Below are 21,672 nucleotides of genomic sequence, written 5' to 3'. Positions count from 1 at the left end.
GAGCGCGATAGCGCTCCCGGCACTTTTGGCGAAAGTCAGGAGGAGCGCGGTCATGCTTCCTGGCACTCTAGGGGTTAAATTCTCAATATAGTGTCAAATCTCTTCAACCTTCCTGGTCCCCTCCAACCCTCTGTCCTTTTTCTAACCTGGATTAACTGCTCCATGCCAGCACAGGCATCATCCTGATATTTTCCTTTGTTATACATCTGGACTTGTTCAGGACTCCATATTTTAATCTTGGCTTTTTTCATTTCAATGAGAGCCTTTGGCCAAGTAGCCTTATTCCTTTTGGCTAACTTTTTAGGATCCTCTTTCATTTTAGGACATTTCCAGCATGCCAAAGGATGTGCTCTTTGATCCTGGGGTCTTGTCCTTCAGCTCTGGGAAAGTCTCTTGTTTCATTTATTTGAGAATTTCTTCTGCTCTTTTCTCTTTTACAAGTTCCTGTTAGTTTGATAATGGACATCTTGACCTCCTGAATCTATCTTTATCTTCTTCCTGTGTCATTTTATTCTTATATCTGAGAGAAGGCTTCAATTTACCTTCTAATTCTATTTTAAATTAGAGGTCCAGTGCACAGATTTGTGCACCGGTGGGGTCCCTTGGCTTGGACTGCGCCCACTCACAATCCAGGACCCCTTGGGGGATGTTGGACTTCTGGTTTTGGCCCGATCCCCACAGGCCAGGCCGAGGGATCCTAGCAGTGCACGAATCCGTGCACTGGGCCTCTCGGATGCATATACGATCTTTGGTTAATCTCTTCCCGCCCTTCCCTCGGAGATTCATCAGTCTGTTCCATGTTTGCATGCCTGTGCATTGAGCATCTGCCCCCTCGTGGTCAGTGCATGTCATAGCTACCAGTTGAAGAGTCGTTTAGGCTTTTATGTATATAGATTTTTTATTTCCATAATTGAAATGTTAATTTCCAAGAGTATATTTGCTTTATTCCTTTTTTATAGTAGCTTATTGTTTTATAATGCATTATCTTCTTGACACTGAGGATACAAATAAGGATTGTTTCTTTTTTTTGTTTTCTAATTTCTTGCTTCGTTTAATGTCGCTGTTGTCTTTTAAAAAATACTGGCTTCTTGCTTCGTATGGCAAGTACTCCTCAATTATTGGTAATTGTTGTCAAAGCAAGAGGAAACTGTCAGATCTGAGTCTGTGGGGCTGGTTTTGAAAATGTGTGGGTTTCCCTTTGGGTGATTGGGAGCTTGTGCTTGGACCTGGAATGCCAGATGGCTTGAGAGATTGTATCTGGGCCTCTCAGCAAAAGGAAGACCCCTTTGGTTGGGGGTGTCCCACTTGGTCTAGAGCAGTGATCGCCAACCTTTCAGACCTCACCGACCACCAGTTGTTCCACGGACCACTGGTTGGCAACCGCTGCTCCAAAGGTTTCCTTAAATCAGCAGTCGCCAACCTATCAGACCTCACAGACCACCAGTGGACCACCTGTTGGTGACCACTGATCTAGAGGGCCTGTTGTACAGCTCTTCTGTACCAGGACTGTCTTCTGTGTGCAGGCGCAGACTTCGAGTTCTGCTGAGAGTCCTGGGTTTTGGGACCCAGCATGCTGCATGTGGGCTTAGAGCCCTCCTTTGGTTGTACCCACTCTTGTATGCTCTACTTGCTGTTTCCTGTGTCATCGTTAGATTCTCTTAGTCTGCCAGAAATTTGCAGTCTCTTGTCTGCCTTCTTATTTTCTTTCTTGCGGGTTTATTATATACTGTTAAATTCATTTTAATGGGATGAGCAGTGATCACATGTGAACAGCCAGTTCCTTGCTATGAGCCAGAATTCCAGAACCTGTTCTCCACATCACTGTGCTCCTCCTCTCTCCTGCCTCCCAGTGGTCTAGGTGATGATGCCCACGTCAGTGGGACATGGGGCCAGTCATGATCCCCATGGCTGTTTCCATATTGCAAGTGTGGGTGGATGGTGTTTGTTCCCTGTGGAGGTTCTTCTGGCTCTGCAGCCTTCGAGTGGGTGCCAGGCTTAGCTGGGGAAGGGCAATCATAGATGGGTCTTGTAGCAAAGATTGTGATTTCAGATTCTTTAGTCGGCTTTCACTATCAGTGTTCTAGGAGAGCCTTTCAGCATGCCAAAGTTTAAGGAATGCCTCTAGATAAGCAGTGATTACTGAACAAAGTGTAATTGTGATGCATTTTAGTCTATTGTCCTTTGAAAGTTGCACACAGTGAAGTGCATCAGCTGTGTTTGCCAAGGCCTTGCTAGTGAAGTGGTCCACAGGCCAGCAACATCACCACACTAGTTATTTTAGGGAAATGCATGTTCCCAGGCCCTGCCCAGACATATGGAATTAGAATCTGCAGTTTTGTAAACTTAATTTTGAAGTAATTTTACAAAAGAGTTGCAAAAATTGTTTAGAGGGCTTCCCTGCTCCCTTCACCTACTTCCCCTAATCCTGATACCTTACTAATCAAATATCCTTAGGAAAACCAGAAAATTAACATATCGGCACAGTATATTAACTAAATCATAGTCCTTATTGAACTTCATCAATTTTCCACTAATATCCTTTTTCTGTTTCAGGATCTAATCCAGGATCCCACCATTTATTCAGTTGTTACGTCTTCTTAAATCTCCAATCTGTGGTATTACATAGCCCAAAAGTATCTTTCCCAAGATATTTGTAGATTGCAAAGGAAAAATTAGTAGCATCACAGTGAAAAAACCCAGCAGATACCGCCTTACCATCACCACTAATAATACATAATAATATCAGGTGTGATCCACTGAGACGAAATGCATACCCTAAGTCTAATGAGAAAACTCAGAGGGACATTTGCCAAAATACTGCCGAGTGCTTTTCAGAAATGTCCAGGGTTTTTTTTGTTTTTGTTTTTCTTAAACATTTATTTTCTCATAGTTTTGGAGGCTAGAAATCTGATATCAAGATGTCAGCAGGTTTGGTTCCTTCTCCAGCCTTTCTGGTTTGCAAATAGATGGCCACCTTGTACCCTCCCATGGTCTTTCTTTGTACATATTTGTCTGATGTCTCTTCGTTTGTCAAAATTTTCTTATAAGGATACCAGTCAGGTTGGATTAGGGTCCACCTTAATGGCTCATTTTAACTTAACCCCATCTTTAAAGGCCCTGTGTCCAAATACAGTTACATTCTGAGTTACTGGGACTAAGGTTTCAACATGAATTTTTTTTGGGGGGTGGACACAATTCAGTCCATAACAGTTGAAAATATGGCAGATTTACTTTTCCTAAATAATATTTTCTACATTTTCTATAATGTTTCATTATTTTACAAGGAGTCTAATATTCTTCCTATATAATAAAAGCCAAATATGCTAAGTGTCCGGTCCTCCGTCCAGCCAATCAAAGTGTAATATGGTAATGATATGCGAAGGCTGCTCAGCTGCTTGCTATGATGTGCACTGACCACCAGGAGGCAGGCAGTCAACCGGTCGACGAGTCACTATGACGTGCACTGACCACCATGGGGCAGACGCTCCGACTGGTAGGTTAGCTTGCTGCTGGGGTCCAGGCAATTGGGACTGAGTGAGACATGCTGGACATGCCCTGGAGTCCTGCACTCCCTCCCCTGCTGGCCAACCTCCTGCATCCCTCCCCGGCCCCGATCGTGCACCGGTGGGGTCCCTTGGCCTGACCTGTGTCCTCTCGCAGTCCGGGCCCCTCGGTGGATGTTGGAGGGCCCGTTTTGGCCTGATCCCGCAGGCTAGGCCGAGGGACCCACTGGTGTACAAATTCATGCACCAGGTCTCTAGTCCTATATAAAAAAGAGTAATACGCAAATTGACCGAACAGTGGAACAACTGGAACGCCTGTGGCCCCTTGCCCTGGCCGGCCCATCCTCTGAGTGGTTGCTCCCACTCCGGTCGGGGGCGGGACCGGCTGGCAAACCACCTGTGCCAGCCTGCCCCTGATGGCCGCCATTGGGGCGGGCCGGCTGGAATCCACCAGTGCACAAATTTGTGCACCGGTCCTCTTTTGTGTGTGTGTGTGTGTGTGTGTGTATGTATATATATATATATATATATATATATATATATATATATATAGACACACATATACATATATGGCTAATATGCAAAGTGTCCCCTTGGGAGTTTGACCAGGAGACTGGGAGTTGAATCACTTGCTATGATGTGTGCTGACCACCAGGGGACGATGCATAACATGGCAGGTGACCAATGCCAGATGGGTGCTGAGGGAGTGAGGGAAGGAGGAGGCAGGGAGGTGGGGAACCTGATAGGTACTGATCGCTGGCCAGGCCTAGGGACCCTACCGGTGCATGAATTTCATGCACTGGGCCTCTAGTTATTTTATAATTTGGAAAAGCAACAATATTAGAACAAAAGTATTTGTGTTTACATTTAAAATACAGTTAGAATCTATGTGTGATAATTATAGATTTTTCATTTTCATGAAATGTCTTCTGGACATTTGAAAGTCAAGGGATGCCGGACAGTTATTGTGAAGGATTAACCCAAGCATTACAGGATGTACAGTCCCCCCTCCCCGTACAGTTGCCAGTGGCACCTCTTCTCCATCACTTGGGCAACCAAAAAATATCTCCCATGGTTGAAAAAAAGTCCATTGATCATCCCACTTTAAAGTATAATTTTATACTAATATTTGCAAATGTTTTCTCACCCCTTTAAAGTAACAGAGGAAGAAATCATGCTAATTACCTTTGGCTATGCCAGTGGGAAGGTTGTGTCTCAATACTGGCAGTTTCATGATAGCTAAAGTTGTCTAAAGACAATGAAGCCTCTTTTGCTGCAGTTTATCCAAATTACAGTCTTGATGCTCAGGAGAAAATATAATAATAGCAAAAGGGTAGTGAACCCTGCATATATGCCAGACACTGTCCTAGTTCTCTACATATGCAAAAATTCATTCATTTGCAATAACCCTGTGTGGTAAACGCACCTGAATTAAGTACTTTACAAATATTATGGCATGTGATCGGCAAAGAAAAAATGAGATTGCTACAGATTTGGAAACTAAGGCTCAAATCTCTTGGGAAGCAGACAGCTTATATGTATATACTTTATTACATGTACAAAATAATGTCAAACAAAGTTATTGCCACAATGAAAATGTAGAGAACCAAAGAAATGCTGTGAATATATTTTCTAAATCAATTTAAGTTAGCAGTCAACCACTCACTGAATATTGTGAGGTTCTGAGTTACTTATCCAATAAGGTGTATTGTGGAGAAGTGACATACTGGTTTTCCCCAGATGTTATTGTAAAACAACTCAGTTGGGCTAATAGTAGCCCCAGTTTTGTGAACTGATATTTCTCTCCTAAAACAGAAGCAATATTGTGACAAATCCAATAAAAGTCTTTACTTTTATTTTGTTTGTTTGTTTGTTTTATTTTATTAAGAGAAGGCAGTTCCAGAGATTTTTGAGAAAACTAATTTTTATGCCCTGAATTCTTGGGGCATCACCTACTTGGTGTAATTGTTAGTATCAGCTGAAGTAAAATCTTACAAAGGCTGTCAGAAAATGCATAAAAGGCAAATAGGTATGGTTTCTAGCATATCCATACTCTTCTGTTGTGGCTTAAAGTTGATTATGAATAATACTTCAGGAAATAAACTTCAGGTTTTGATATAATTGGAAAAAACTATAAACTTTTAAAAATAATATGTTTTATTTATTTCGGAGAGAGGGAGAGAGAAGGGAGAGAAAGAAAAAAATATCAATGATGAGAGAATCGTCAATCAGCTGCCTCCTGCATGCACCTTACTGGGGACTGAGCTTGAAACCTGGGCATGTGTCCTGACCAGAAATTGAACTGTGATCTCTGGTTCATAGGTCGACACTCAACCACTGAGCAATACTGGCTGGGCGAAAATTATAAATTTAATAAGCTTTTTCTTTTTTTTTTTCCCCCCGTATTCCCCCTCACCACATAGTAGTCTGGGGATCTTTGTCTGATCCACTGTTTTGAGTTAAATGCATTTGCTTTTTTCAAGGTTGATTTTCAGGATAAAGCATACAGTTGTTTATCTTAAAACTTAGACTTTTCACAAACATTTTCCTTTTATTATTGTAAAACAACACATCAATGTAAAAGAAAATTCTGAAAGAACCCCTCTAATCCTACCACATTAATGTTATATATCTGAGAATATTTTTCCAGTTTTTATCTGCAAAAGATATTTTTAACATAATTTGTCTACATATGTACATAACATTTTCAGTGACTTTTACTTAAAAACATGACAGTTATTTTCCCCATTCCATACTTCTCATGATAATCTAATCCATTTCTTTGAGTGGATGTATCATAACTTGCTTAGCAGTTTTTTTATTGTTGGTCATTTAGGTTGTTTCTAGTTAATCTATAGATGGAATGTGGCCATTAATAGAAGTGCCAGTCTTGAAGGACAGGGAAAGACTCTCTTTGCATTTAAAAAGTTGCCAGGGTTGCATATTCACTTTGATGTTGAAGAAATGCTTCTGTGTTAGATGGTCGTCAAGGAAATAAGAAATAATGAACCACAAATCTTGTTTTGTGTGTTGGTTATTTAGGTGTGCTAGGCACAAGTTCTAGATGATTTTTCATTAATGATTTATTGATAACATCTGTTATAGCTTATTAGCTTTAGTTTTTCTTTACCATCTTCATCTGTCCTACATGTATCCTGAAAACATTAGCTATACAATTAAATGTTACATGATGGTGCAAGACTGACTTTAAAATGCCCATGTACAATAAACATTTTCTCATTTGAAGAAAAGATTTCTGGAGGGAAATACACATTAAGGGTCTCAATGAGAATGTCTCCGATAAAAGTTTTAAAAGCCCTCCCCAAACCAGAAGTAAATAAAGATTGTTATTGTGTTCTCTGATTTCACATAAAAACAAAATCACATACTGAATTGTTTGTCAGAAGTGCTCTGAACCATTCTGAAATATTCATTTTTGGGGATATGAGGAGTTTTAGGATTTTGAAAGCAAATATTGAGTGGGATTACATGGTTGCAATTTGCTCTTAAAAAGCTATACTTGTCTTCTTGTTCATGGACAGTTTTGGAGCTCATTTAGCACATCACAGAACAAGAATCTTAGCAGTCATCTCTGCCTTCGCAAATAGTTTTAAAAATAACTTCTAGGTTTCCCACTTTTGTGCAGGATGTGAAACCACTTAAAAATGAGAGCCTCAGCTACTCATCTCATTTATGCCCTCTGCCTTGCCTTTGGCTCTGTCCGCTGTCCAGGGCTGTGCTCAGCCTGTCTCCATGGACGAGAGGGTGCCTGTCCTCAGTCCTAAAGTCAAGAAGCAGAAGGAATGCCCTTGACCCCTTCCCACTCCCATTGCAGTGGCGAGGTTGGGCATCCCCATCATAGTGCTCCAAAGTAAGTCTCTTAAGTGGAAGTGGAACTTGGCATCAGCACCCAGAGCCTCCCATTGCTTGAAACCTGTGGATATTTTTGAATTAAAATATGATAGAACCATTTACTTCTTAAACCACAAGCAGATAGTTTGCCCCAAATGCTGTAAAATCATGAAATCGGTTCCTATTTTGAATTGACATATCTGCATTTTCCACATTTACCCATAGTTAGGAACTGTCTGATGTGATTAAAATGTTTTGGATTATCTACCTCCATGATGGGGTGACAGTAAAGTTCACTTTGTCTCTTTAAGAAGCCTCACGTTGGGTAGGGTGGGATGGTGGTGGTGTGAATGATGAGGTGCCCCAGACAGCTAACACACAAGGTGGGATTTCTTACAAGGTATGAGCATGGAAGAATAAAATCTGTCTAAAAGGCCAGAGAAAGTGAAGAGATAAGAATAGTTTTTTTAGTTAAATCTCTAAAAAAGATAAGTGGAATTGAATGTGGGGAAATTGACTACCATTACCTTGTCCTGTTATTTTTATATTAGCATTTTAAATAGTTGAGCACAAATAAGGCATCAAAAGTGAAAGTTGGGCAGAGGGCCCAGGTTGGGGTGGAGGCCTGGCTATTCTTGTTACAGAATTTACCAGGTGACCAAAAAATACACAGGGAGTACTCGGAGATTCAGGAAAACCCATTTATTTCGGAGTGAGTGAATACGGAGGATGCTTCCCCTTCATACTCTTTGGTTTCTTTGTCCCCTGAATATGGCAGGCTTCCGGATCTTTCGTGGGCTTTGCGAAAAGCCCCCTGTGTTGGGATGGGGGACGTGAGACCACACCCAAAGGCCTGGCCTGGCACAGTGCTGATAACCCCCTTTGGGGGTTGTGTATGGTTCATGGTTTATGGCCTCAGTAAAATGGGAGTGTTCTGGGAAACTGGTTCTGCAAGACAGGACAAGCATCAGTGGAGTTAGTTATCGGCTAGTAGGAGTGTGTGTTGGGAGGCAGGTTACTGGCACAGATTCAGATTGCTAGCCACCCCCCACCCCCATGTCTTATTTTCCCCTTCGTTCTGACCAGAGCACTGTCGGGAAACCTGGGCCTGCGTCGAACCAGCCAGCCTGTGGACTTTGCGATTGTACTGACAAACCTTTTATAATAGATTTACATTGTATGCTTCAAAAGCTGCTGCTTGTAGTCTCCAGTGACTTTTCCTTTTTCCTTAAGGTGGAAAATCATCAAATAACTTGAAGCAAAGGTTAACCTTTCTGAGTTAGAAGTGGGTTTGGATAAACTGGCAGTGAAAACATGGTATGTGTGCTGCTGGCATTTCCTCATTGATGTGAACTACATGTCCCCTGAATATGGCCAGGGACACAGGCATCTTAATCTTCCTATATGGAGCAGGGAAGAACTCCAGCTGCAGTTCCTGCTGTCACCATGCAGTGCAGCCCTGCAATTCCATTGGTAGGTGGGTGGCCAGGTTGGGACTTCTGTTGCCAAGCCTGCCTTATGGATACTCTCATCAGTGGGAGTCGGGCATGGGCCTTGGGAGCAAAGCACTGTGTTAGGCTTTTATGCTCAGAACACTTCTCTGAAGATGCCAAGTAGTTCACAACCCACGTGTTTAGACTGACAAAAAAAAGGCTGGTGTTCTGTTAACCATTTAAAAGTTGCAGCTGTCAGGAGGCAAGTACAGTTTTCAATTAATTGAAATTACACATTTTAATATTTACAGGATTTAACTAATTTCACTTTTTATTTTTGCAAAATGAGGACTTACTATTTATTGTTATTTTAAATTTGTGTAATTTAAATTTGTATAATTTGTATTTGTATAAAATGCAGTCATACTATGTTAGGGAGTAGAAAGGAAGCTCAAGGACGTACAATAAGCTGAAAGCAAATACATACTGCTAGGGGTTCCCTCCACACAGAGCTGTTAATAAAAAATTCAGTTCAGCTTGCTTCATGGATTCTCCCAGGATCATTCAAGAGTCAGTAAGGCTGCTTTGCCTTATTGGGATATCTATGAATCCACTATAATCTGAATCATAAATTGCTCTTTGTAGCTAACAGGAGGTGGATCAGCAAGAACCAATCCAGGCCTCTAGGTAACTGAACAATCCTATAATAGCGGAGGCACCCCTAAGGAGGTCAAGATTACTATCCTATATAATAAAAGGGTAATATGCAAATTGACCCTAACAGCAGAAAGATTGGGAATGACTGGTCACTATGACACACACTGACTACCAGGGGCAGACGCTCAATTCAGGACCTGCCCCCTGGTGGTCAGTGTGCTCCCACAGGGGGAGCTCTACTCAGCCACAATCCAGGCTGACGGCTGCCAGTACAGTGGTGGTGGTGGGAGCCTCTCCCTCCTCCTCAGCAGTGCTAAGGATGTCCGACTGCAGCTTAGCCCTGCTCCCCGCTGGCAAGTGGACATCCCCCGAGGGCTCCTGGGCTGCTAGAGGGATGTCTGACTGCCAGCTTAGGCCCAATTCTCCGGGGCCTAAGCCAGCAGGTGGTCATCCCCCGAGGGGTCCCAGACTGCGAGAGGGCACAGGCCGGGCTGAGGGACCTCCCCCCCCCCCCCCCCCAGTGCACAAATTTTTGTGCACCGGGCCTCTAGTTCTTCAATAATTGTCTTTAATTTCTTTATCCTTCAGTCTCAAAAAGAGGCAGTTTCAAGATTCTGTAGATGCCGTGGACATCATTAAACACGAGGGCAGAGGCCAACAAACATTTTCTGTTAAAGGGTCAGAAAATATTTTTGGTTTTGGGATCTCTGTCACAGCTGCTCAACTCTGTTTGCCCTTGGAGGGTGGAAGCTGAATGAGGATGGCTGTTTTTCAATGAAACCTACCTACAAAAACTGACACCAGGCTAGATTTGGCCATTGGGCTGTAGTGTGTGAATTCCCAAGCTCTAGACTAAAAGTTCTGCAAGTTGGAGAAAGAAATCATGGTTGGAAGTTCAGTAACAGTATGATGATAGTAAAGCATACTTCAGCTGGTGCCAAGCACTGTGCAAAGTGTCATTTAGGCATTACTCTCTTAGTTTCCTCTAGCATCCATGCTCTTCACTGCTGACTTGGAGAGTTTGGGGGCAATCTGGAGGGATCCACTGAACCATCTCGGAGAGTGTAGGTCAGAATCTTTTAGTTTATTTTGAGAAAATCTGCTTGGAAAGAAATTGTCAGTGGAAGCCTCTTAGAAGTATAATTAGCGTTGGCAAAGTCACCTTCAAATGAAAATGCTTCTATCCATCCTCACTACCACCTTTTTTGGAGAAAAAGCCTCAACATCTCTGTAGGAATTTTTTTTTTTCAGGCTTAGAAGTTGTAAGAATTGTACAAAGAATTGTATAGTTTCCTAGATTCTCAGATGTTAATATTCTATATTTGCTTTACTGTTTCTATAACTGTGTGTATGTGTGTGTGTATATATACATGTTTTTTTTCCTGAAGTTTGACATAATCTCTTTTAACTACTTACATTTTTAAATATATTTTTATTGATTTCAGAGAGGAAAAGAGAGGGAGAGAGAGATAGAAACATCAATGATGAGAGAATCATCGATTGGCTGCCTCCTGCATGCCCCATATTGGGGATCGAGCCAGTAACCTGGGCATGTGCCCTTGACTGGAATTGTACCTGGGACCCTTCAGTCCACAGGCCAACTGAAGCAAACTGGCTAGGGCAAGTGTCTGTTTCTTAAAAAGGAGGACATTCTTATATAACCACAGTCCAATTATTAAAATTAAGAATTTATCATTGATGCAGCTCTATTATCTAAGCAACAGATCTAATTCAGATTTTACTGATTATCTCAATAATGTCCTTTATACTGAAAGAAAAGGGAACTCCTTTATGAACTTAGATGAATATATTTTTCCCCAAGAATATTTGGCCCCCATGATACTGTGGTGGATGTGTCTGCCAGGGCTGTGTGTGGTCAGCCAGTGTCTGCCACATGACCTTAGCAGGCCTACCCATGCTTTTGTCCATTTGCTGCTTTAGATCATGTTAACTAGTTCTCCTTGGTTATCCACTCTGCCTCTGAGGGATTGCACTTGTCTGACATCTGTTGTGTGGGTCAGAAATGTCTGGAATGGTCCCTGCATCTGCATCTGCCACCTGCCATTGGTAACTTTGTTATTTGTTCTAATGACTGCTCAGGTCAGGAGCTAGTTTTCTCTTGTTTTTATGTTGCTGGTTAGGATTATAAATTCCCTTAACATTTTGGCATAATCTAGTTGTTTGGTTTGGATTCTACAAAATTGTGAGGTGGACAAAGGAGATTAGGACATTTAGCCCTGAACTGCTGACCACCTCCCTCCCCAAGCTTTGCAGTATGAGGCAATAAACAGGAGGAACAGATGGGTGATAAAAGGATTTCAGTTTTTAGAGGGAGCTGAGAGATGGATGGATGCACAGGCCCAAACTCCAGGGAAAGGAAACGGGAACACATGGTGATGGCTAACATGTGGGCTTAGTTAAGGACACAAAATGTGTTACTGTGGGAGTGTGCTCTGTTTCCTCCCCATCCCACTTCACTGCTCTCTGGTCTCATGTTCCCCTAATATTCATGGTGTATGTTTCAGATAAGGGGAGCATTTAGGGATGGGCCTATTTCTGTGAAATGGGAACACACCTACATCAAAGGTTGGGAAGATTAAATGACATAATGTTTAATATAGTGTTTAGGATTCAATAAATGGTAACTCCTATAATTATTGTTATCAACTTTACCTGTCAGGTCCTATATCTTTTTATGCTTGCCAACCTCAAATGGTGCTGATTTAATTGATAGAGGTTTTGCATATAGTCTGAATTTTGTCTGTGATAAACTTACATCATATAATTTTAGATATTTAGATTTGGACAGGAGCTTAGAGGTATTGTAAATTAGTACAAGTTGCTAATTAAAAGCTTGGCTGTGATTGTAAAGTATACACTTGTTAACAAGTGCAAGAACCTACGATAACTGCACTTCTGTGAGGAACCTGCCAGTACCACATGTAGGCCCACACTCTGAGGGCGTGAATCACAGCCCCCTGGCCCAGCAGAAGTCCTTAATAGTCTTTAGAACCCTCCTGTTCTCTCCAGGGAAGTGACCTTTCTGTTGTACTTTTTATTGTAAATTGTGATTACTATATGGTGTTGTAATTTTGGTGTATTATTTGATATTCAGTGATAATTTTAAATTCTATTAGGTGATTTTAGACAATTTGCGATGTTGAGTATGAATTCGTACTGTGTTAGGGCCAATATTTCTTATAAGAACAGCTGAGTGGCTCAGTTGGTTGAGCATTTATCCTGTGCACCAAAAAGTTGCCTGTTTGATCCCTGGTCCAGGGCATGTACGGAAGGCAACCAATCAATGTTTCTCTTTTTCTTTCTCAATATGTCCTTGGGTGAGGCTTTAAAAAAAAAGGAAGAAAAAAAAAAGAACATTTTCCATATGTCAGTGGAAAAATGACTTTAAAATTTTACCTCTAATTCAGTATCTGATTATAAAGTGAGCTATAGTTGAATTTAAGTATATAAATATCAAAATCAATATAATATCTGTCTGAAACATAACTTTTTTCAGTAGAGGTACAAACATTGACTTATGTCATCTAATTCATTTTTACATCTCTAAATGTTTTCCATTTTAACGGTAAAATATAGAGGTATAAATGCAGTGAAAGTGTAGGAGAGAGCATCAACTGTGGTCTCCAAATACAGGGGTGGGCAAAAGTAGCTTACAGTTGTAATACAAATATATAATACAATAATGAATAAATAATAATACAAGAATAAACTGTTTCATGTATTCACAACTGTAAACCTACATTCCCATCATGCCCACCACTGTATTTAATGTTTTCACTTAAAAATTGTTTTTACAAAAAAATTTATTTCATAGAGGAAGGAGAGAGATGAGAGAGAGAGAGAGAGAGAGAGAGAGAGAGAGAGAGAGACAGAGAGACAGAGACATCAGTGATGAGAGAATCATTGATCAGCTGCCTCCTGCATGCCCCACACTGGGGATGGAGCCCACAACCTGGGTATGTGCCCTGAACCTGGTTCAGAGGTCGACGCTCAATCACTGAGCCACACCAGTTAGGCTTCTCTTGACTTTTTTAAATTAGAAGATAATTAAACCAAGATTCCTATTGTCCTTGCAGCAGAAGGTTTGAAAGAGCTGTCAGGGCATCAAGGCATCCATGAGTTCCAGGATTATCTGTGTTTGCAGGATCATTTGAACCTGAAGATCATTATTTTCTTCACTAAAGCATTTGTGGATGACTCCTGTGTGCCCAGCGTGGTGCTTGTGTTAGTGATGATCCAAGGCATGGAGCAATTGTTTTTACATTAAAGTGAGACTTTCAGCCACTAGAGGAGCCATTACAGCCCCAAAGCAGCTGTAGACAGTATGCAGACAGCTGGGCGTGGCTGTATTCCAATAAAACTTTACTTGTGGACACTGAAATTTGAGTTTCATATAATTTGACATTTCAAAATACTGCTTTTCTTTTGATTTGGCTCATGGGTTGTACAAAAACAGGTAGAGGGCCAGATTTGGCCCATAGGGTCATGGTTTGCCAACCATTGGCTTAGAATGCATTTGTTGGGTGATTAAATAAAATGAGATTATATACAGGCAGGCAGGAGGTAACCAGACTAGGAAAGGCTTGAAACCTGGATGGAGGAGTTTAGATGTGCTGCCATCAGCAGAGGAGGGCCATGGAAGGTGCTGAGCTGGGCTCTGAGAGGATGAGCCCTCCAGAAAAATCACTCTGGAACTTAGAGGATGGATGAGAGAGGATTGGCTTCCTGCCTCAGCCATGTGTAACTTTGGGAGGGACAAAGGGACACTCATTCTGTCAGATCAGTGGACTCACCTTTAGAGTGTGTCCCAGAAAGATGATGCCTACACATCAGACCGGAGGCAGGGACTGGGCAGGAGGCCAGTTCATGGATAATGAGGCACTTAGCAGACCAGGTGCAGTGGGAGAGAAGAAGAGAGAAAGTCAGGTTGGAATCAATAAGCGTGAAGAAACTATAGGATAGGGTCTGGTGATGGTTGGATACTTATGGGTAACAGAGCAGAGAGAGTTAAAAGAAAAAAGGTGCAGGGTTCTTTCTCAGAGGGGTTGGTATCTCCTTGATCAATATTCTTGGGGAAAAGGAGCTAATAGGGACATGAGAAGAGTTCATCTTTGAAAATATTGAAATAGATTTAATTGTCTGTTGTCTTATGGGCATAGGGTGGTTTGAAATACTGGACTCGGGAAAGTCATTGGTGCGAGTTTAAGGTGGTAAAATTTTGGGAGAGATGGTTGTCAGTTCCGTAATCAAAGTGAGTGCCTGCCAGCACCCTCTGGGAGACAGTGCCTTCCATTGTGCTGCTGTTTCCTGAAGGCCCGGAAGGGGCCGCACAGGCACCTGCAGCCTGTTGGTTAGTCACTGCACTGCAATTGGAGTGGCCCATGTGACATGGAGCCAGGGGGGTGGACATGCTCTGCAAGGGACAGCTTTCAGAGGAGGACAGAGGTCTCAGGTGGACCCTGGAGCAAGGCCCCAGGAAAGGGAGGAAGACATGGATGGGTGGCCTGAGTGAAGAAGAAAAAGAAATGCTGATGCTAAAAGGCAGTTAGAAATTGTTTACAGGGCTCTTGTCTGGTCTCTTGGAGAAAAGTTCCAGTCCAACAGCGAGTTTGGAAAACAGATTTTTTTGGGGGGGATTCAGAAGGGAGTGGGAAGAGACAATATTTGTGGATGGGCTTGGGCTCTAGAACATGTTCTAGGAGTTTGGCACAGAAGAGATGTGATGATGGTGGCTGGTGGCAGGCAGAGTGGATTGGAGAGTTTTATTTTTGTTTTTTTCTAAAGACTGACTTATTTTAAAACCTTTTATTTTGTAATAATTTGAGATTTGCAGATAATAGCAGAGATAGTACAGCTTGTTCTTGTGTACCCCACACCCAGTTTCTCCCCGTTAACAACATGCACCACCATGATGTGGGACAGTGTTTGCCAACATGAAGCTCTCCAAGCTCTGCTTGATGGAGTGTGAGCATGTTTTACTAAATCAGTGATTTTGTGCTACCTCCTCCTAACTTTAATCTAGAGAAAAGTTGCTAAAGAGCACAATGAATATACAGGTGTATAGCCTTCATCTAGATCAGTGGTCCTCAACCTTCCTAATGCCATGACCCTTTAATACAGTTCCTCATGTTGTGGTGACCCCCAATTTCATTGTTACAAATTGAACATAATTAAAGCGTAGTGATTAATCACAAAAACAATATGTAATTATTTATGTGTTTTCCGATGGTTTTAGGCGACCCCTGTAAAAGGGTCATTCGACCCCCAAAGGGGTCGCGACCCACAGGTTGAGAACCACTGATCAAGATTCACAAAGGGTTAACATTTGTGTGGGTTTTTTCCTGCATTTGAAGGTAAGTTGGAGAGCTCACCTTATTTTATCCCTAAATGCTTGAGCACTCATGTCTGAGAGCAATGACATTCTTTTACAAAACTACACATAAAAAAATGAACAATAATTCAGTGTTACTAAAAGATTCCGTCCATATTTAAATTTCCCTTGAAATTCTTTTATGGCTGAACCCCACCCCATCCCCAGGACCTTACTTCATCTGGCACGTCTCCTTAGTTAATTGAGAGCAGACCTCTGCTAATTTGTTCTGTGTCATGGACTTTTTAAGACTCCCAACCAGTAGACCTACACCTCTGACCCCTTTGCTCTTGCTCTGTCCCCTCCTGACTCTCAGATCTCCCCCAGTTCTGGGCAGCCTTCCTTGATCTTCCAAGGCCAGGGTAGCTGCCTCAGTCTGTGTTCCCCTAATGCTATTTTAGCTATGGCTAAGCAGTAGATCCCAAGTGTTACTTCTTAGTATGCATCTTAAGGGTAGGGTTACATTCTCCTCCCTTGTAGCAGATGTTTAGTTGTATGTATGTGCAGTGTGTGCCCAATGATTATTTTTTAAATAATCTATGAATGAATGCAGCAAGATCACAATACTAATTGTGTAAAAGAGTTCATAGAGACTTATTAAAGTTTGACTTGGAACTACAAAATAAGATTAAGGTGTTTTAGCCTACAGTCAATTGTACATTATTAGACTTATGCATCTTTGGCAGTTGCAGTATTTTATTTGATCAGAACAGATGATACTTCACAATGTAAGTAATTTAGTAGCTGTCAGGGAAGAATTAAAATATGGGTGTTATATATGTAAAAACCAAAATTTTTGTTGCAAGGTATATGCAGGCTTCTGCAATATTAGTTATATTTACCGTTGGCAGTTGGTAAACCAAGTAAAAGTTGCTTTTAAATGCATTTATAGTTTATAATTTATAGTAGGATTAATCTGGAATTCACATTAATTCATATGTGGTCCTTAGGTTTTCTTTCTAAAAATGTACCTGATAGCAGTGGTTGTCAAAGTGTGGTCTACAGAACCCCAGGGTGTCCTTGAGACCTTCCCAGAGGGTCTGTGAGATCAAAGCAGTTTTCATAATGATCGTAAGTGGTCATTGCCTTTTTTGCATGTTGATGTTTGCACTGATGGTGCAGGGTCAGTGGTGGTAAAACTGATGCTGCTTTAGCACAGTTGAGGCTGAGGCCCCAAGCTGCAGTTGTGCCATTTTATTCTTTACTGCCATGCAATTTTTAAAAAATTTTATTCACCTAAGAATGTACTTGATGAAGCAGGGTAAATCTCAACCCAGTACACCTCTTTTGAAGACAGGATGTATGTGGAAAGCAGTTGTGCTGCATTTTGGAGTTAGAGGATTCCCTCAAGGACAAGTCCTGCAATTATTTGAGTTGCTAGCTGAACTAGCCACTTTTTTTCATGGACCACTAGAAAAGAATAATTGACAAACTACCAATTTTCCTACTAAGTGAACAAATTCAACTTGCCACTTCAAGGAAAGCAACTAACACAATTGCCAGTGATACAGATTGAACTTTGAAGTGAAATTGGAATTTCAGAAAGCCTGTATCTGCTGCTATGAGCCTGATAGCTTCCTAATACTTAAAGACTTTCTGATGTGATCAGTGCTCATATCAATGAATGTAATGCTTTTGATAGTATATTATAAACAACATTCAGAACTCAGTGAATCTGTATTTTCCAGATGACGAGTGCATGGTGTTTCAAAATCACACTTGTGTAAAGGTCCATTTAAAGGGCAGTACAGACCAATGGATTTTAAAGTAATAGCGTACAAAAAGTTCACTGATACGGTTTTAGATTTCATATTGCAGCAAGCCTTTAGGAAAAATAAAACACTTGTTGAGTTTTGGTATTGTATTAAAGAAGAATATCTACAATTAGCTGAAGGTTATTAAAATATATACTCTTAAAAAAATAAAATAAAATACATACTCTTCCCTTTCCCAGCATGCACCTCTTTGTGAGGCTGGGTTTTCTTCATATGCATCAACCAGAACAATCTATTACAACAGATTGAAAGCTGAAGCAGATATGAGAATCCAGTTATTTTCCATTAAGTCTGACATTAAAGAGATTTGTAAACATGCCAAACTGTGTTCCTCTTCTTTAGATTTTGCTGCTTTTGTTGTTTTGGAAACTATAGTTTATTTTCATAAAAATGTTTTGTATGCTAATATGTAATATGTTGGTTTTTATAATTTTAAATGAATAAAGAAATATTCAAACATTTTCTGTTCTAATTTCAAATGTGATAACTATTGATAGATATACCTATACAAGCACAGGTTTTGGGCCTTACTAATTTTAAGATGATAAAGGGGGTCTTTAGACCAGTGAGTCTGTGGATTGTGACAGTGAGTGCTGTGAGATCAACTTAAACCCATTTTCTTCTCTTTTCTGCATTTGTGGTTTATATTTGAGGAGGTTTACATATTTTGGAAAACATGAATAAAAGTGACTAATTTAATCAAACATTAAATTAGCTCTCTCAGGCTAGTTTGATCTTTTCCTAGTTTTAAACTCAAACATTTTTTGGGAGGGGGGCTGTCTTAAAGAAGAAACAATATGGCCTGAATTTTCCTCATTGGAAACCGTAGGAAGAAGTATTTCTTGCTTCCTAATTTCCTAGTTTATTACCAGTCATTTAGTCAAATTGGTCTTTGTTCCCTATTTCATCCTTTGCATACTTCCCCTCCCACCCCACACTGACTTTGGGAGAAAAATAAGTAAATTGAGTCTTTCCCCTATATCTCAGTTTAATAAAAATTTGTTTCTTTGCTTACTTCATACCGACTTTTAATTAATTATTTTATTACTCTACTTATATAAAAAAGATTTGACTAGATGGATTGCTCTTTAGTTTCTTGGAGGTTTCCCTGTTCCTGGAGATTCAGCTTTTTAACTAGGCACCACTTAGCTACTTCCTCACATGGGATTGGAAATTACTGTTATGATTTTTATGGCATTGTGGACTTGACATTTGGGTGGGGCGTGGTGGGTGATGTAATGTCAAGAATACAACCATATACCTATACAAGCACAAGGTTTTCGGGCCTAATTAATTTTAAGGCTCCAGGGAGGTGGAGTCTGCTATAGGACCTTGGTGATGGTCCTTCCTCATCACTCCTGTACCAAGTGTCTTTTCTGCAGAATTGTACTCAAAGACTTGTATTTAGGCCCATCTCCCTCTTGTACTTGTTCATGGACAGTTCTAACCCTCAGAGTAATACATTCAGATTATATTTTTGTCATCTGTAAAGTGAAGTTAGGTTAGCACTAGATGACTTCCAAGGCCCCTCCAAGAAATGAAAAGGGTATACCAAGCTTTTTACCCATGACTTGTGGACTGCTTCTCTTTAGCCACTCTTCATGTATCTGATAAATAAGTCTAGTAGAGCAGGTCACTGCCCTGGGAGGTTATACACCTGGCTACATTGTTCTACCTCCTGTGGAAATCATCTGATCGAAGTCAGACTCAGCATCAGGGTTGGTATAAGAAACTGCTCTATGAAGACCGCCCTAAAAAACTGATGGGAAAATTGTCCCATATGTTGTGACATCCCTAATGAGATGATCCAAGTGATGTCATTTTCACAGTAACTGAGAATATCCCTGTGTCCATACAGCGAGGCTTTGTTTGGTTATTTTTTTCTTGCTGCCATTTTTACATAATGAAAGCTGATAGTTTATAGTGTTTGTTAACCTTTACTGCTGAAGCTAAGCTTATTGCTCAGTCACAGGAGCCTTTCTTTTATCCCTGTTTTAATGACCTTGTGAGTTTATTGTATGGGTGTCCAAATTTAAAGTTTATTTAAAAATTAAAAATAAATTTGCAGTTCTGTAGTTCAGCTGATGAACAGCTGCTGTGTCTTTTGCTGATGGCTGACAAGCAGCTTGTTGTATTTTCACTGTTAGCGGAACGTATAATTCACATGAAGTTCACAGTCGTAAACTAAATAGCTTCGTGACTTAGTTATGGTACATTCCTATTGAAATCAAAACATAAATTGAAAGATCTTTGAAGACCTAATCCATGGTTTTTAAGTAGAAATGCTGACCTTCATAGTTCTGCATTGCTGTGTAACTCTATAATCGGCTCTTCCACTGGATTCATCACATGTGTGTTCATTGAGGGCCAGCATGTGCCAATCCTGTGCTCGACAGGAAGCAAAATGAAAATTCCTGCCCTGATGGAGCTGATCTTCTAGTAGGGAAGACAGATTTAAACGAAATGAACATTTAGCACATGTAGTAAGTTGGACAGTAAGTGCTTTTCGAAGAAGTGGGAAGGGAACAGGGAGGTGGGTGCTGGTGGTGGGTGTAATTGAATGGGCGTAATTCAATTACAGAATTGGCAGTAGGTGGTGGAGGGGTAGGCGGGTGTCCGTGTAAGGGCCCTGAGCTGGGTGTACCTGCACTCGAGAGGCCTCTTTGGATAGGGGTGAGTGAGGAGCAGCAAGGAGAGCCTGAGGGGCATTGTGAGGTGCTGGCTGGTGGCTTCAGGGTTCTGGGAAAGCCATCCTGAGTAAGCAGAATGCCTTCAGAGGGCTCTAAACAAATGAGGGACAGTCTGACATGTGTTTGATGTGATCCTGAAAGCCTTTTAACCAGGCATTGGGAAGAATTATGGTGGAAAGGCAGAGCAGGAAGGCCCCTGTGAAGGCCAGTGCACGACTCCAGATGAGCCCATGCTTATTCAGAGAATTTGCCCACAGATGGAACATGAGAGAGAGAGAGAAAAACCAAGGACTGAAGGTTTTTGGTCTAAGCAACTGGTGTTACCATAAATTGAGATGGAAAGTCTGGGAGGAGCAGTTGGTTGTGGGGTATCGGGTTCAGTTTGGTACCTTGCAGTTGGGACTAGATACCCAGGGGAACTGTCCAGCAGGCTATCTGTAGTTCACGTCTGAGGTCTGAGTTGAAGGGTGAATCTGAGCCATCAGCACATAGACGGTATTTCAGAATGATTGAGAAGAGGTCCAGCACCTGGCCCTGGTCCTTCCCCATCAGGGAGATCATGCACACCTTCAAAGAACCTCTGCAAGACAAGGCCAGGAGAGGAGCCAGGCCAAGAAGGCGAGGGAGGGAGGCTGGCTGTGGAGCAGGTGGGAGTGAGCCCTGGGCAGGTGCTTGTGGGGGCCAGGGCAGGCTGGATAGGGGCAGTTTGGTCAGTGGAAAAGCCAGAGTTTGATTGGCTCTAGAGAGAATGTGAAGGGAGGAAATGGAGACACATGTACAGGCAACTCTTGGGAATTCTGCTCTGAAGGGGAGGTGGGGAAGTAGCAGTGCAGTGTGTATTGGGAATGACCTGGGAGGCAGTTGGTAAGGGACTCGGAGAGAACTGCTGAAGTGCGGGAGCCCCTGGCGGTAAAGAGGGGAGGGCATACCAGTATCTTTGGATCTGAGCAAGACCAGGTGGTGCCCATAAGCAGCCACAGGTGGGGTGGCTAAGTTCAAAGGAACTCTGATGGGGAAGAGAAAGCACTGAGGAAGGAGGAGCTGGGGTTTGGAAGGGAGAGGAGAAAGTATGACACAGTGGTCCAGGAGAATGGAAGTGTTCAGGGAAGGGCTGCTTTGTGTCTGCAGCCTCGGACACATCAGCACTAGTGGTCATGGCTGTGTGTGATGGATGCACACAAGTTGTAGGTTATATACTTGTTACTTTGTTTTAGAAAACATTTTCACAGGTGATAAATGAATATGGGCTTATAGAAAATTCAGCTATCCTGAAGGATCAAGAATGAAAGTCAGCTCATATTGTCTATATTCCTTCCCTCATGGGTAACCTTCAGTATGTATCATTTCAGACACACATGGATATGTGACTAC

General features: G+C 41.6%; 1 protein-coding gene across 13 annotated transcripts in view; it reads left to right on the top strand.

Moving 5' to 3' along the window:
* LOC118674202 (BTG3 associated nuclear protein) overlaps nt 1-21,672 on the top strand; it is a 147,884-nt gene that overhangs the window by 2,704 nt on the left and 123,508 nt on the right. Inside the window, exon 1 of one of the 13 annotated variants that reach the window (XM_036345660.1) lies at nt 8,577-8,672. The exons of 11 other annotated variants lie outside the window; for them this stretch is intronic. The gene's annotated coding sequence lies outside the window, so the exon portion shown is untranslated. Of the gene's footprint in view, nt 1-8,576; nt 8,673-21,672 lie in introns of those variants that run through there. One more of the 13 variants, XM_036345656.1, reaches the window with a different exon arrangement.

Source organism: Myotis myotis, unplaced genomic scaffold, assembly GCF_014108235.1.
Source record: "Myotis myotis isolate mMyoMyo1 unplaced genomic scaffold, mMyoMyo1.p scaffold_m19_p_19, whole genome shotgun sequence".
Taxonomy (NCBI): Eukaryota; Metazoa; Chordata; class Mammalia; order Chiroptera; family Vespertilionidae; genus Myotis; species Myotis myotis.
This window is presented reverse-complemented; position numbering and strand designations above follow the sequence as displayed.